The following is a 16,342-nucleotide window of genomic DNA, read 5'->3' as shown; positions in this document are numbered from 1 at the left end:
TGCAGGTGGAAAACAGTTGCGGAATCCGCAGAAAGAAGTGACATGCTCCTTCTTTTTTTCCGCAGAAAATCAGCGCGGATTTTCAGGTGGAAAAAAGGAAAGTGGGCACAGCGGATTTGGTTTTCCATAGGGTAACATTGTACTGTACCCTGCATGGAAAACGTCTGCGGATCCGCAGCTGCAAATCCGCTGCGGATCCGCAGCAAAAACCGCAGCGTGTGAACATAGCCTAAGCGTGGATTCTTCAAATTGTAAGTACATTGTCCACTAAGGGTGGGGGACTTTTGACATTGGTGCAAATTGGTCAATGTATATGTTTGAGAAAGGTAAAATTATATTGTGAGCCCAGTCTGGGACTGGTGTGATCAACATCAATGTACTGTGCCATGGAAGAAAAAAATTAATGGTGCTGCAGGTAATTTACTGCTGTCAGTCAAAAAAATCTATAGGCGTTTTTCAGAAGAGCAAGATCAAAAGAGAAATTGTACCGATGGTTTTCATCAGTATAAAAAAAAACTACTGAAAACCATTCCAGGTAATAACGTTTACACTTTGTTCTGTGAGAAAAACATTTTAACAAACAAAACCTATAAAAAAAATCTTAGCGGAAATGCAAACATAGATAAAAGAAAGTGAACTCTGAGAAACGACAGTGAAGAAACTGTATAAAGGAAACCAATATACAGTTCAGGATTGAAGGGAGGATCAATAATCTGCCGAGCCAAATAGAGAAGATAAATCCAAAAGGATTAATAACGTGTACTTAGACTTAGCCGTCAAGAAATCATTACACCAGTCAAGAGGTCGTATTTATGTATTATGCTTCATAGGCTGAAACAGGAGAATCTGTTCTTTCACGTAAACAGCAATGTGCACATCGAGACTATCAGGGCATTTTCTCGTCACATATCATGGTCATGCAACCACTAGCACACTGTCTGAAGATATAGCGGTAAGAATGAGAAACCTGTGGACTCCAGCACCATCTAGTGTAGACAATGTTATGTAGAGCTGCAATAAACCTGGCTGTCGCTTGATCAAATCATGGCTTCATGCATGATGGATTGTTTTATGGGTCACAGTAAAAAGTGTGTGTGTGTATATTATATATATATATATATATATATATATATATATATATATATATATATATATATATATGTTCTTACCAATGTAAATTAATGTAAATTACACAACTTGATGTTCCTCATCATGCAATCTTGACCTTCAAGCATTTTGTTAAACTACTTAAGTTGTAATGTGCTGCAGAATGTTTGTGTTATAGAAATAATAATATTCAACAACAAGTAAGGCTTAAATCTATAAGAGCGAAGGCATTAATGTACGAGAAAAGGGTTGACTTACCTGTGGTACAAAGTATGAACAGTCCCCTAGCCTGAAGAATTGAGCAGAACCTTAACATTTAGAAAGGATCAACAATTAAAGAGGTTGTCCACTACTTGGACAGCCTTTTCCCATTCCCCTTGTTTGGGCACCATAAAATAAAGACATACTCATTTCCAGTGTCAGCGCTGTTCCAGCGGTGCCAGCACTCAAGTTTCCAGGGCTCACGTGCAGCTATGACACGTGAGCCAGGCGTCCAGTCACTGCTGGCATCACTGTCGTCACCTTCAGATGTATACACATTCAACAGGGAGTGGGAACTGCGGCTGCGGCTCTTGATTACTAGAACATCTGAAGGTGGGGACAGACTGGGTTCCAGGCTCACGCGCCAACCACACGGGAGCCCCGGGAACACGAGTGCCAACACTGCTGGAATGACACCGTCACGGAAGGGGAGTATAGGTGTTTTTATTTTATCGGGGCCAAACATGGTGAATGAGAAGGGGTTGTCCAAGTAGAGGCCAATTCCTTTAAATGTGTATTATACCTTAACCCCTTCACGACATGCACTGTACATGTACGGTGCATGCCGTGTCTCCCCCTTTGATGTGGGTTCTGGCACTGAACCCACATCTTTCCTGGCACATGTCAGTGGTTTTGAACAGCTGACGTGCCCGGAACATCCACAGGTGGAATCGCAACATTGTGACAGCGGCATTTAAAGTGCAATCGCACAGAAAATCCCACCCATCGGTGACCACATCACGTGATTGTGGGTCATTGATGGGTCGACATGACAAGCAGAGGTCCTCTATGGTTGTCAATGCCGGACTGCTATAAGCGCCGCCCGGAGGTCGCGCTCATAGCAAGTCAGCAATTCTGCTACATACGGGCGATCTGTATGTAGCAGAGCCGATCAGGTTATGGCAGCTTCTAGTCTCCCATGGAGACTATTGAAGTATGCCAAAAGTAAAAAAACAAATGTTTTTAAAAATATTTAAAAAATTAAAAAAATCTAAAAGGTTCAAATCACCCCCCTTTTGCCCCATTCAAAATAAAATAAAAAAAAATCAAACATACACATATTTGGTATCACCGTGTTCAGAATCGTCCGATCTATCAATAAAAAAAAGAATTAACCAGATCACTAAACGGCGTAATGAGAAAGAAATTCAAAATGCCAGAATTCCTTTTTTTGGTTGCTGCAGCATTGCATTAACCCCTTTTTAACTTTGGACGGGATAGTATGTCCGAAAGCAGATCCCCTACTTTGATGTGGGCTCTGGCGGTGAGCCTGCATCAAAGCCGGGACAGGTCAGCTGTTTTGAACAGCTGACATGTGCCAGCAATAGCGGCGGGTGGAATCGCGATTCACCCGCCGCTATTAACTAGTTAAATGCCACTGTCAAATGCTGACAGCGGCATTTAACTAGCGTTTCCGGCCATTGGGCCGGAATTGCGCGCATCACTGACCCCCGTTACGTGATCGGGGGTCAGCCATGCGTCGGCATAACAACCAGGGATCTCCTTGAGACCTCTATGGTTGTTGATGCCAGATTGCTGTGAGCGACACTGTGTGGTCGGCGCTCATATCAATGCAGCAATTCTACTACATAGGAGCGATCTATGCTTCGCTCCTATGTAGCAGAGGCGATAGAGTTGTGCCAGCTTCTAGCCTACCATGAAGGCTATTTAAACATGGCAAAAGTAAAAAAAAAAAAAATATATGGACGTTTAAATCAGCCCCCATTCGCCCCATTCAAAATAAAACAAATATAAAAAAATCAAATATACACATATTTGGTATCTCCGCATTCAGAATCGCCCGAGCTATCAATAAAAAAAGGATTAACCTGATCGCTAAACAGCGTAGCGAGAAAAAATTTTGAAACCCCAGAATTAAGTTTTTTTGGTCGCCGCGACATTGCATTAAAATGCAATAATGGGCGATCAAAAGAACGTATCTGCACCAAAATGGTATAATTAAAAACGTCAGCTCAGCACGCAAAAAATAAGCCCTCACCTAACCCCAGATCATGAAAAATGGAGACGCTATGAGTAGCGGAAAATGGCACAATTTTTTTTTTTGCAAACTTTGGAATTTCTTTTTACCACTTAGATAAAAAAGAACCTAGACATGTTTGGTGTCTATGAACTCGTAATGACCTGGAGAATCAAAATGGTAGGTCAGTTTTAGCATTTAGTGAACCTAGCAAAAAAGCCAAGCAAAAAACCAGTGTGGGATTGCACTTTGTTTGCAATTTCACCGCACTTGGATTTTTTTTTCCTGTTTTCTAGTACATGACATGCAAAAACTAATGATGTCGTTCAAAAGAACAACTTGTCCCACAAAAAATAAGCCTCACATGGCCATATTGACGGAAACATAAAAAAGTTATGGCTCTGGGAAGGAGGGGAGCGAAAAACGAAAACGAAAATACCCCAGGTCATGAAGGGGTTAAAATGCAATAACGGCCGATCAAAAGATCGCATCTGCACCAAAATTTTATCGTTGAAAACGTCAGCTCAGCACGCAAAAAAATAAGCCCTCACTCAACCTGAGATCGCGAAAAATTGAGACTCTACGGGTCTCGGAAAAACTACGCAATTTTTTTTTTTAGCACTTTTTAGCACTTTGGATTTTTTTGGCACTTAAATAAAAAAGAATCTATATATATATTTGGTGTCTATGAACTTGTAATGACTTGGAGAATCACAATCGCAAGTCAGTTTTAGCATGTGGTGAACATGGTAAAAAAAACACACAAAGAAAACAGTTGTTGAATTGCACTTTCTTTTTGCAATTTCACAGCACTTGGAATTTTTTTCCTGTTTTTGTGTACACGATATGGTAAAACCAATGGTGTTGTTTAAAAGTACAACTTGTCCTGCAAAAATCAAGCCCTCACATGGCCATATTGACAGAAAAATAGAAAAGTTATGGCTCTGTAAAAAAGGGGAGCGAAAAACAAACGCAAAAACGAAAAAGGGCTCCGTCATGAAGGGGTTAAAAGAAATCTATAGCAGTTGCTTGTCTCGGGGTAGGTTCACACTTGCGTACCGGGGCTTTGCGGATGGCTGCGTACTTCCTCCCTGAACCTCCACCCACTTCCGCACTTCTTCCGGTTAGGTCCGCCTACTTCTGCATGCGTTCCTATCTTTAACATTGGGCTCTTAATATAATTTTTTGGACTCTTAGTTCAGCAACTTGTCCAGGAGGTGATGGGACCTCTTTGTACATAATTTTCAGGTAATATGGGGAATACCTTTCCTAAATTAGTGTGCATGTGTTTTTATGTGCTCGATTAAGAAGAAAAAAAAAGACTGTGTGGCCCTATACGAAATGAGGCACTGTACACAAGTAACATAGGATGTTTACAGAATGTGCAGATTAATAAATATCTTTCTCGATGCTTTCAAACTACAAAAAAAAGCATTTATAAAGTATTTTCCACTAATGGTTTTGGATTACAATTGCTCTGTTTTAGGGATCGTTGTTCTAGACGTGTCTTGGTAATGGTTAGCTCTGGGGATAAAAAAAAAATTACCGTAATCACAGCCAGAGACATGCTTTGTCAGTGCTAATGACTAATATCCCAGTGAATATTTTTCTGATTTTGATCGGCATTTTACACACAATGACATTTGAGTTAATTTAACATTTATTGAACATATGTTATGCACTTAGCCATTTAATCATTCAATTTAATAGTTCTGACACATTGATAATTGGAACGCTATTACACGAAACACAAAGACTGAACACAATTTTCCATTGTAGAAACCCTGGTGGAATTTTACATTTTGTCTTATAACAGCCATAAGTTTTCTGCATTTAGTAAATTTTAATACTGTAATACATAGTTACATTCATAGTTACATAGGTTGAAAAAAGACCTGGGTCCATGAAGCACAACCTTTCTCCAATTGTACATTTTGTCACTAATTTAACTATAACCCACAATGTGACGTGTACTGAGGATATCATCCAGCCCTTTTTTTAAACATGTCATAGTGTCTGCTATCACTACCTCTTGTGGTCGGGTATTCTACAGTCTGACTGCTCTAACTGTAAAGAACCCTTTCCTGAGATAAAGCAGTTATTCCATGGCAAAGAACTAACATCCATCTTCTTTCTTCACACAGGTACAAATTCCCTCTGCTTGCTGTCTCATCTCCTGCAATATATTCTAATGGTACAAATTCCCTCTGCTTGCTCTCTCATCTCCTGCAATATATTCTAATGGTACAACTTCCCACCTCTGATTGCTGTCTCATCTGCTGCAATATATTCTAATGGTACAACTTTCCACCTCTGATTGCTGTCTCATCTGCTGCAATATATTCCAATGGTACAAATTCCCTCTGCTTGCCTGCTATCTGCCGCTTTACCATCTAGAAACATATTTTAATGTGCCTGCTAATTCATTGGTATAATTGATTTGGTGCATTGTACTTAATACTCACTGTTGCATATACATGACTGGGATCAGTGTAGATGTTATCTGGTGGAAGGTGATATAGCAAATAGATGTAGCCAGGCCCAATGTCTTTGGTCATCTACCCACCCCCTGGTGTACTGGCCCCAGCTGCCAAATTATCCCCAATCAGTTCCCACGATCCATCTTTCCTGAGCCTGGATTGTGGACTATAAATTTAGAAACATCCTTAGGGGTGCACAGATGTGGGGGTGCACGCGAGCATCCCCGAAGCAAAGCATCCCAGAAGATAAGCATTGAGATAAAGTAGTTATTCCATGGCAGTTAGTCATGGCAGGAGTCAGGTAATCCACACTCTGCTCTCCCTTCTATCCATGTGCTTTATTGCTATCTCCTGTGTTCCCTTGCCATCCACATTCACCGCCCAATCCCCCCTCCATCACGACTCATATACATCAGCTCCTCTCTCCTTCCCTTTCCCATGTACAGCTCCCATGCACTTTTCACCTTCCTGAAAAACCTCAGCCCATCTTGCCTAAACACACTGCACAAAAAAATTCCTACAATTCCAAAAACGACTTGCTCTTTATCTTCCTACTCCTACTGATTTCAGGGGACATCTCCCCCAACACTGGTCCACCATCCCGCAACCTCAACCCCTACCGTACCTCACATCGAAACCTTACTAATCTTACTAATATTAGTTGCACTCCTTCATCTCCTTTTAATTGTGCCCTTTGAAATCCACAGTCTGTATGTAACAAGCTTCCTTTCCTACACAATTTCTGAAAAACTCTCTTAATCTGTTGGCTCTCGCGGAAACATGGATTCAGGATTCTGACACTGTCTCTCCTGCTGCCATTTCCCATGGTGGCTTACAATTCTCACATTCCCCAAGACCCACAAACAGACATGGTGGTGGGGTCAGCATACTCCTGTCCCCACAGTGCACTTTTTAGGTCATCCCCCCAGTTCCATCACTCTCATTCCCTTCTTTTGAGGTCTCCCTCAGAGTAGCAGTCATATACCGGCTCCAGGCTCACCCACCCACTTCCTGAACCATTTCTCTGCCTGGCTACCACATTTCATGTCCTCAGAACTACCAATTCTTATCCTGGGAAACTTCAACATCCACACTAACAGCCCCACTTCCACATCTGCATCCCAGCTTCTATCACTAACCACTTCTCTAGGCCTCTCACAGCTCTCAACCTCTGAAACACATAGACTATGACACCCTTGACTTGGCCTTTGTCAGGCTCTGTTCAATCTCCTACCTAGATAAGGGTACCGTCACACAGTACCATTTTAATCGCTTCGACGGCACGATCCGTGACGTCGCAGCGATCGTATGATTATCGCTCCAGCGTCGTAGACTGCGGTCACACGTTGCAATCACGGCGCTGGAGCAATGCCGAAGTCCCCGGTAACCAGGGTAAACATCGGGTAACTAAGCGCAGGGCCGCGCTTAGTAACCCGATGTTTACCGTGGTTACCAGCGTAAAAGTAAAAAAAAAACGGAAACAGTACATACTTACATTCCGGTGTCTGTCCCCGGCGTTCTGCTTCTCTCCACTGTGTAAGCGCCATAGCCGGAAAGCACAGCGGTGACGTCAGACGTCACCGCTGTGCTCGCTTTCTGGCCGGCGGGCGCTCACACAGTGCAGAGAAGCTGAGACGCCGGAGGACAGACACCGGAATGTGAGTATGTACTGTTTTTTTTTTTTTTACTTTTACGCTGGTAACCACGGTAAACATCGGGTTACTAAGCGCGGCCCTGTGCTTAGTTACCCGATGTTTACCCTGGTTACAAGCGAACACATCGCTGGATCGCTGTCACACACAACGATCCAGCGATGTCAGCGGGTGATCAAGCGACGAAAGAAAGTTCCATACGATCTGCTACGACGTACGATTCTCAGCAGGATCCCTGATCGCTGCTGCGTGTCAGACACTGCGATATCGTAACGATATCGCTAGAACGTCACGAATCGTACCGTCGTAGCGATCAAAATGGTACTGTGTGACAGTACCCTAACTCACTGCTTCACCTCTCTGACCACAACATTCTCTCCTTCACACTCACAATTCCTCGCCCACCCCAGCACACTCCTACCTACCACACATTCAGAAATCTACATGCTATTAACCCTCATACACTTTAAGACTCCCTACAGTCATCATTGTCCCCAGTATCCTCTTTTTCCTGTCCTGATCTGGCTGTACATCACTACAATGACACTCTTAGAAGCACCCTTGACCAAGTAGCTCCCATCACCCCCAGAACCTCCAAACACAGAGTAAACAGCCCTGGCTCACATCGCAAACCCGATTTCTCCAGCGGTGCTATAGGTGTGCTGAATGCTTATGGAGGAAAACTCGCACACCAGAAGACTTCATACACTTCAAATTTATGTTAAGAACCTAGAATTCTGCCCTTCTTCTCGCCAAACAGACCTACTTCACCACTCTGATCTCCTCACTATCCAACAACCCCAAGACACTTTTTGACACCTTTTACTCCCTCCTCAGGCCAAAAGCACAAGCCCCTATCACACGCATTTGTGCTGATGACTTGGCCTCCCACTTTATAGAGATAATAGATAATATCCGTCAGGAAATCCGCTCCCAACCACCAAGTGCAGTGACTCCCATCCGTCCCTGCATTTCCCCTGGCTCACTCTCCACATTCAATCCCATCAAAGAAGAAGAAGTCTCCAAGCTCCTCTCTTCTTCTCATCCGACTACATGAACTACCGACCCCATTCCTCTCATCTCCTCCAGTCTTTCTCTCCAGTCGTCACAACTCACCTAACTACAATCTTTAATCTCTCTCTCTCCTCTGGCATTTGCCCCTCCTCCTTCAAACACTATCATTACTCCACTACTAAAGAAACCTGCCCTCGACCCATCCTGCACAAATAACTAATAATAATCTCCAATTTCCCCTTCATCTCTAAACTCTTTGAGCGCCTGATCTACTCCCGCCATACCCGTTACCTCTCCACTCATTCCCTCCTAGACCCTTCACAGTCCGGTTTCCGCCCCTACATTCGACATAAACTGCACTCATCAAGGTGACCAACGACCTTCTGACAGCAAAATGTAACAGTGACCACTCTCTGCTTATTCTTCTCGACCTTTCTGCAGTTTTTGACACTGTTGACCACTCTCTCCTGCTCCCTAGGCTCCAGTCACTAGGCATTAAGGACACTGCTCTCTCCTGGTTCTTTTCATTTCTTTCTGACGGCTACTTCAGTGTTCTGTTCGCTGGCTCCACTTCATCTCATCTTCCTCTCGCTGTCAGGGTACCTCAGGGCTCAGTCCTTGGCCCCCTTCTCTTCTCCCTCTACACGGCCCCAATTTGACAGACCATCAGCAGATTGGGCTTTCAGTACCACCTTTATGCCGATCACACATAACTATACACGTCATCCCGTCCTTACCCCTGCTGTAATATGCCAGTGACTGTCCGCAATCTCCAACATCATGTCCGCTCACTATCTGAAACTCAATCTCTCCAAAACTGAACTACTTCTGCTCCCGCCATCTACTAACCTCCCTAAATCTGACATTTCCCTCTCCGTGGGTGGCACCATAATAACACCCCGGCAGCAGGCACGCTGTCTGGGTGTTATGTTTGACTCCGATCTCTCCTTCACATCCCATATACAATCTCTTGCCCGCTCTTGCCACTTACACCTAAATAACATCTCTAGAATCCGCCCTTTTCTCACCATGGAAACAACAAAAACCCTGTCGCCCTGATCCACTCCCACCTGTATCACTAACGCTCTATTAATTGGCTTCCCCCTTATTCGACTTTCACCTCTCCAGACTATCCTTAATGCAGCAGCCAGGGTTGTCCATCTAGCTAATCGTTACTCGAATGCGTCCGCTCCTTGCCAGTCATTACACTGGCTGCCCATTCATTATAGAATCCCAATTCAAAGTACTTGTTCTCACCCACAAAGCTCTCCACAGTGCAGCACCCCCTTACATCTCCTCCCTCATTTCGGTCTATCGGTCTAACCGACCGCTGCACTCTGCAAACGACTTTTGACTAACTTCTGCACTAATCCGCACCTCCCACTCCCGACTCCAAGACTTCTCCCGTGCTGCGCCAATCCTCTGGAATGCTCTACCCCAAGATATTAGGACCATTCACAATTTGCATAGTTTTAGGCTCTCCCGCTAAACACATTTGTTCAGAGTGGCCTATCACATTCACTAATCAGTCATTTTATGTTTGTGTGTGTGTAGCCCATTCACTACTTCTATCTATCCCCCAGCCCCTGAAGATGGCTGGACCATCATTGTAAATGCATCATATTAAATACACACCTATACTTTGTATCTCCCCCACCTCATTGTAGATTGTAAGTTCTAACGAGCAGGGTCGTCTTGTTTTGCTTTAAATATTGTATTGTTAATGTTGTAACTTATGACTCTTGTGTTTGAAACTGTTAAACTGTAAAGCGCTGCGGAATATGTTGGCGCTATATAAAGATGATTATTATTAAGCTGCCAATATTGCCTTTATTTCACTCGCAATGAGTGATCTCTGGTCCTTCGTTAGTATGGTCTTTGGACACAGAGGGTTTCTACACACTTACCGTGGACACTGAGGACTATTGATTAAAAATGTAAGTTTATATTATCTCGTGTATACAGACCTACATGGCAACATTCCTAAAACTGCACTAGGCACTTTGTTGGGATTGTACTTCACTTAATCCATGTTTTTGATCTATTTAATATATTAGAGTTCTAATTAGTTGAGATATAACATTATTGTAGAAAATATCTTGCCCTCTGAATGGGATTACATCCCATTTAGACATATCAGATAAATAATCATCAGAGATGTAATATTTGTTGCATAGACTATAATTTACTTTTTCATCTAAATGGGATTACATGCCATTTCGATATCTCTTATCTATTGTTAAATTTTCTACTTATATAGATCAATCCATTATACTGGACCATCATGGTACATACATTATTGTAAATACACACCTGTACTTTGTATCTCCCCACCTCATTGTAGATTGTAAGCTCTCACGGGCAGGGTCTTCTTATTTTGCTTTAATTATTGTATTGCTAACATTGTTACCTATGATTGTTGTTTGAAACTGTTAAACTGTAAAGCGCTGCGGAATATGTGGGTGCTATATAAATAAAGATTATTATTATTATACAATAAGATTTATGTACTTGGACGACTATATTTATTTAATGTCCTAGAAAATTGTGTGACAATCCAGCAGGTATTCTCTGTTATTTTAGTCTTTTATTTTTATATTGGCTAATACTATTATTTTATGAATTTATAAGCATATGTTTCTTCTTGGACCTGAGACTAAGTATTCTCAGGCTGTGATATTATATATATATATATATATATATATATATATATATATATATATATAATTGTCTAAGGGGTACTTCCGTCTTTCTGTCTGTCCTTCTGTCGGCAACTTCCGTCACGGTTATTCATTCGCTGATTGGTCTCGCCAGCTGCCTGTCATGGCTGCCGCGACCAATCAGCGACTGGCACAGTCCAATTAGTCCCTCCCTACTCCCCTGCAGTCAGTGCCGGGCGGCCGCTTCATACTCCCCAGTGACGGCTCACACAGGGTTAATGCCAGCGGTAACGGACCGCGTTATGCCACAGGTAACTCAGTCCGTTACCGCCGCTATTAACCCTGTGTGACCAAGTTATTACTATTGACAATGCCTATGCAGCGTCAATAGTAAAAGGATCTAATGTTAAAAATAATAAAAAAATATATATACTTACTTTCCGCCGCCTTTCCCGTTCCTCACCACCCTCCGGTAACCGCTCTGTGCAAGCGGCAGGTTCCGGTAGCAAGGATCGTATGGCAGAAGGACCTGCCATGACGTCACGGTCATGTGACCGCGACATCATCACACCCTGGGACCGGAAGCTGCCGCCTGTACCGCGCACAGGCGACAGAACTACAAGTATGGTGAGTATCTTAGAACTACAAGGGGCCCTCGGATCGGAAGGTATGTTTATTTTTTAACCTGTGACATACGTGGCTGGGCAATATACTACGTGGCTGGGCAATATACTACGCGTCTGCCCAATATACTACGTGATGAACATAAGGATGAATGACCTTGAGATCAAAACATCCAACACCGCGGAGACCATCACGTGTTTCTCAACGCAGTGATCCAGAACACTGCCCCCATCCCTTACGGGAAATATGCAAATGCATGTAGAAAAGCTGCGGAGACACCATCACGTGTTTCTCAACGCAAGCAATAATAATAGCCAGTTTCCTACTCCACACTGTTGAGAGGGGCAAATACCCTGAAACAGCTGTCTGTGGATGGATACCATGTTTTGGCATAGGTGGTTTTCCTTTATTGGATGCTGCCCTTCCCGTGGTTGTTCCTTCCCGGTGAAAGACCTGGCTATTCATTGCTTGCGTTGAGAAACATGTGATTGTGTCTCCGCAGCTTTTCTACATGCAATATACTATGTGGACATGCATATTCTAGAATACCCGATGCTTTAGAATCGGGCCACCATCTAGAGAGTGTGTGTGTGTGTGTGTGTGTGTGTGTGTGTGTGCGTGTGTGTGTGTGTGTGTGTATATACACTCACTGGCCACTTTATTAGGTACACCTGTCCAACTTCTTGTTAACACTTAATTTCTAATCAGCCAATCACATGGTGGCAACTCAGTGCATTTAGGCATGTAGACATGGTCAAGACAATCTCCTGCAGTTCAAACCGAGCATCAGTATGGGGAAGAAAGGTGATTTGAGTGCCTTTGAACGTGGCATGGTTGTTGGTGCCAGAAGGGCTGGTCTGAGTATTTCAGAAACTGCTGATCTACTGGGATTTTCACGCACAACCATCTCTAGGGTTTAGAGAATGGTCCGAAAAAGAAAAAAAATCCAGTGAGCGGCAGTTCTGTGGGCGGAAATGCCTTGTTGATGCCAGAGGTCAGAGGAGAATGGGCAGACTGGTTCGAGCTGATAGAAAGGCAACAGTGACTCAAATCGCCACCCGTTACAACCAAGGTAGGCCTAAGAGCATCTCTGAACGCACAGTGCGTCGAACTTTGAGGCAGATGGGCTACAGCAGCAGAAGACCACACCGGGTACCACTCCTTTCAGCTAAGAACAGGAAACTGAGGCTACAATTTGTACAAGCTCATCGAAATTGGACAGTAGAAGATTGGAAAAACGTTGCTTGGTCTGATGAGTCTCGATTTCTGCTGCGACATTCGGATGGTAGGGTCAGAATTTGGCGTAAACAACATGAAAGCATGGATCCATCCTGCCTTGTATGGAGCATCTTTGGGATGTGCAGCCGACAAATCTGCGGCAACTGTGTGATGCCGTCATGTCAATATGGACCAAAATCTCTGAGGAATGCTTCCAGCACCTTGTTGAATCTATGCCACGAAGAATTGAGGCAGTTCTGAAGGCAAAAGGGGGTCCAACCCGTTACTAGCATGGTGTACCTAATAAAGTGGCCGGTGAGTGTATATATATATATATATATATATATATACACATACATATATATATTTGAAGTAGTATGCACTAGTTGTGAAAAAGGACCAGTGTGTTAATATGTTTATACATGTAAATGAGATCTCCTCTGAGGCGTCCTTTTTACTAAGCTAAACAAGCCCAACTTTTCCAACCGGCCTCCCATCCCCTGTGATAATCTAGTTTCCGCCTTTGAACTGACTAACTTCTGAATATCCTTTTTAAAATGTGGATCCCATATTCTAGATGTGGCCTCACAAGCAATTCGTAGAGGGGTAACAATATGTTGGAATGGCAGGATTTTCTCTCTTTATTATACACCCTAAAATCTTGTTTGATTTTGCAGCTGTTGCTTGACATAGAACACTGCTGTTCAGCTTACTTGTAACCAGAATACCCAAGTCCTTTTCCTGTTCTGTAGTCCCAAGTATACTCCCAATTAGTGTATACGCGATAGGATTACGTTAAATAGGACTACATTAAACCTCATTTGCCAAGTGTTTGCCCATTCAGTCATCTTATCCAGATCAGTTTCCAATATTGCAAAGTTAAGGTCAGATTTTAGTATCCTACTTAGTTTGGTATCATCAGCACAAAAACTGACTCTACTCTCAATCCCAACCACAAGGTCATTAAGAGGTTAAAAATAAATCTGTCCTAGCACAGATCCCTGGTACCACATCAGCCATCCACCAATCCTGTAGTACCATCCGTTACGAGAGTATGTAAGAATGAGATTCAGCGGTCTGTCAATTACTGAGCTCAATTCACTTCGTATCCATGGCTGAATGCCATTTGGGCCGAGGTATTTGTCAACGTTTATTTTGCTCAGACGCAGGCGCACTACTTTTTGTGTTCAACTAGTTACATCAGGTGGTGAACTTTGATTTTTGCTGTGATGAAAGATCACTGGAACACACAGATCACTGGTGAACATAGATGAAAAGTGCCTGTTTAAAAGGAATCTGTCACACAAAAATTAGCCTATAAGCTAAGCCCACCGGCATCAGGGGCTTATCTGAAGCATTCTGTAATGCAGTAGATAAGCCCCAGATGTAACCTGAAAGATAAGAAAAACAAGTTAGATTATACTCACCCAGGGGCGGTCCCGATGCGGTACGGTCCGATGGGCGTTGCGGTCCAGTCCAGGGCCTCCCATCTTCATACGATGACGTCCTCTTCTTTGTTTCCTGCTGCGGCTCCTACGCAGGCGTGCTTTGTCTGCCCTGTTGAGGGCAGAGCAAAGAACTGCAGTGTGCAGGTGCCAGGAAAGGTCAGAGAGGCTCGGCGCCGAAGCATGAAGACAAGAAGAGGACGTCATCCTATGAAGATGGGAGGCCCCGGACTGGACCGCAGCGGGAACGCCCTTGGGTGAGTATAATCTAACCTCTTTTTCTCATCTTTCAGGTTACATCGGGGGCTTATCTACAGCATTCCAGAATGCTGTAGATAAGCCCCTGATGCCGGTGGGCTTAGCTGAACTTCCATTTTGGGGGTGACAGGTTCCCTTTAAACATGCCCCATTTATGTTAGATATCCCCAGTTACCATGACATGGTCCCAGTCTACTCAATTAAGCTCTTGCCTTAATTGGATGAAATCAGCTTTCCGCATTTCCCCTTTTGAATGTTTGACTGAAAATTAGTTTGAAAAATTACCATATTATGGTCACTGCTCTGAAATGCTCCCTGATCTGTAGACTAGAAATTGTATCTGGTTGGTTTGACAGGACCAGATCCAGCAGATGATCTCCCCTGGTTGGTTGAAGCCACCAGCTGAAAGAGGTAATTGTCCTGAACTGTGGATAAGAACGAGAAGACTCTATGTCCCATTGAATGTCTGGTTAAAAAAAAAATATGTAAATCATAAAGGGATTATTATTTGCTGCCTTTTTAATTTGTTGCAGCATTTCCTCCTCTACTTGTTCAGCTATATTAGTAGGCTTGTAGCAAACTCCAATTAGCAGATTTCCATTATTGCCACCCCATGTACATTTACCCATACTGACTCTACATTGTTGCAGTTCTCCCCCCAATTTCGTCACGGAGCACAGGTTTTAAGTTGGATTTTATGAAGATGCATACCCCACTTTTTTTTTGTCTTTCCTGTCTTTTCTAAATGTAGTGCAACCCAGTCACGGCTTTCATCCAGCCAGATTTCCGTAGTGCCCACAACATTGTATTCTGTGACCGACAAAAGAGTCTACAGTTCTTTCTTTTTGTTTGCAAGACTTCTTGCAATTGCCAGCAGACATTTAACACATTTGTTACTATTACTCAGCTTCTTACCTTCCGTGCATATCCTAGCCCCACTAAATCCTCATTGACACCTACTGTCTCAGTTGCTCGGTCTACTCTATTTAACCCCTTATTAGAACAATTACCCTACAGGTGGAATAAAATCTGATCACAGAATTGTGTTCTCAAGATCAAAGAGAAAGGGATGATGTATCTATGTAGACTTCATCAATGGGTTTACAATGACTTTCTCCGCTCCTCTTTGGAATACATTTGAAAATCACAATTACCAGTATTTGCAGAACTAGCTATATATGAAATTTTAGCTGCAATGTTTCTTTAAAGTTGTATTCCACTTATAGCAACATGGGCATATAGCAAAGAAGACCCCCCGAAGGAAGCCATTTGGCAAGGTGTACTCCAGGGGGTGGACATGTTTGGTTGATGTTGTTTAGCACTTTGTTCATGCATTCTTCTATGTACTTTTCCCATGTTCAACGTTGTGCTCATTATTGTACCGTTACTTACCTGCAGCCAATAAAGTCTAGAAACTGGTTGTTGACTACTGGATAACCCCCTATTTATAGCCCCATAGAGGAGCAGCAGCAAATAAAAATGCTCTATACTTACCTCTTAGAACGGGGCAGGTTCTTCAATCACAGCGCTGAATCTCCCGCCAGTCACCTAACACATACAATGTTACTTGACCGCTGCAGCCAATCAGTGCCCACTCAGATGAAGCTTTCACTATATCATCAGTGGAAGAACAGTTTTTGCCACT

This window comes from Ranitomeya variabilis, chromosome 1, assembly GCF_051348905.1.
Source record: "Ranitomeya variabilis isolate aRanVar5 chromosome 1, aRanVar5.hap1, whole genome shotgun sequence".
Lineage (NCBI taxonomy): Eukaryota > Metazoa > Chordata > Amphibia > Anura > Dendrobatidae > Ranitomeya > Ranitomeya variabilis.
The sequence above is the reverse complement of the archived record's forward strand: the minus strand, read 5'-3'. Positions refer to the sequence as shown.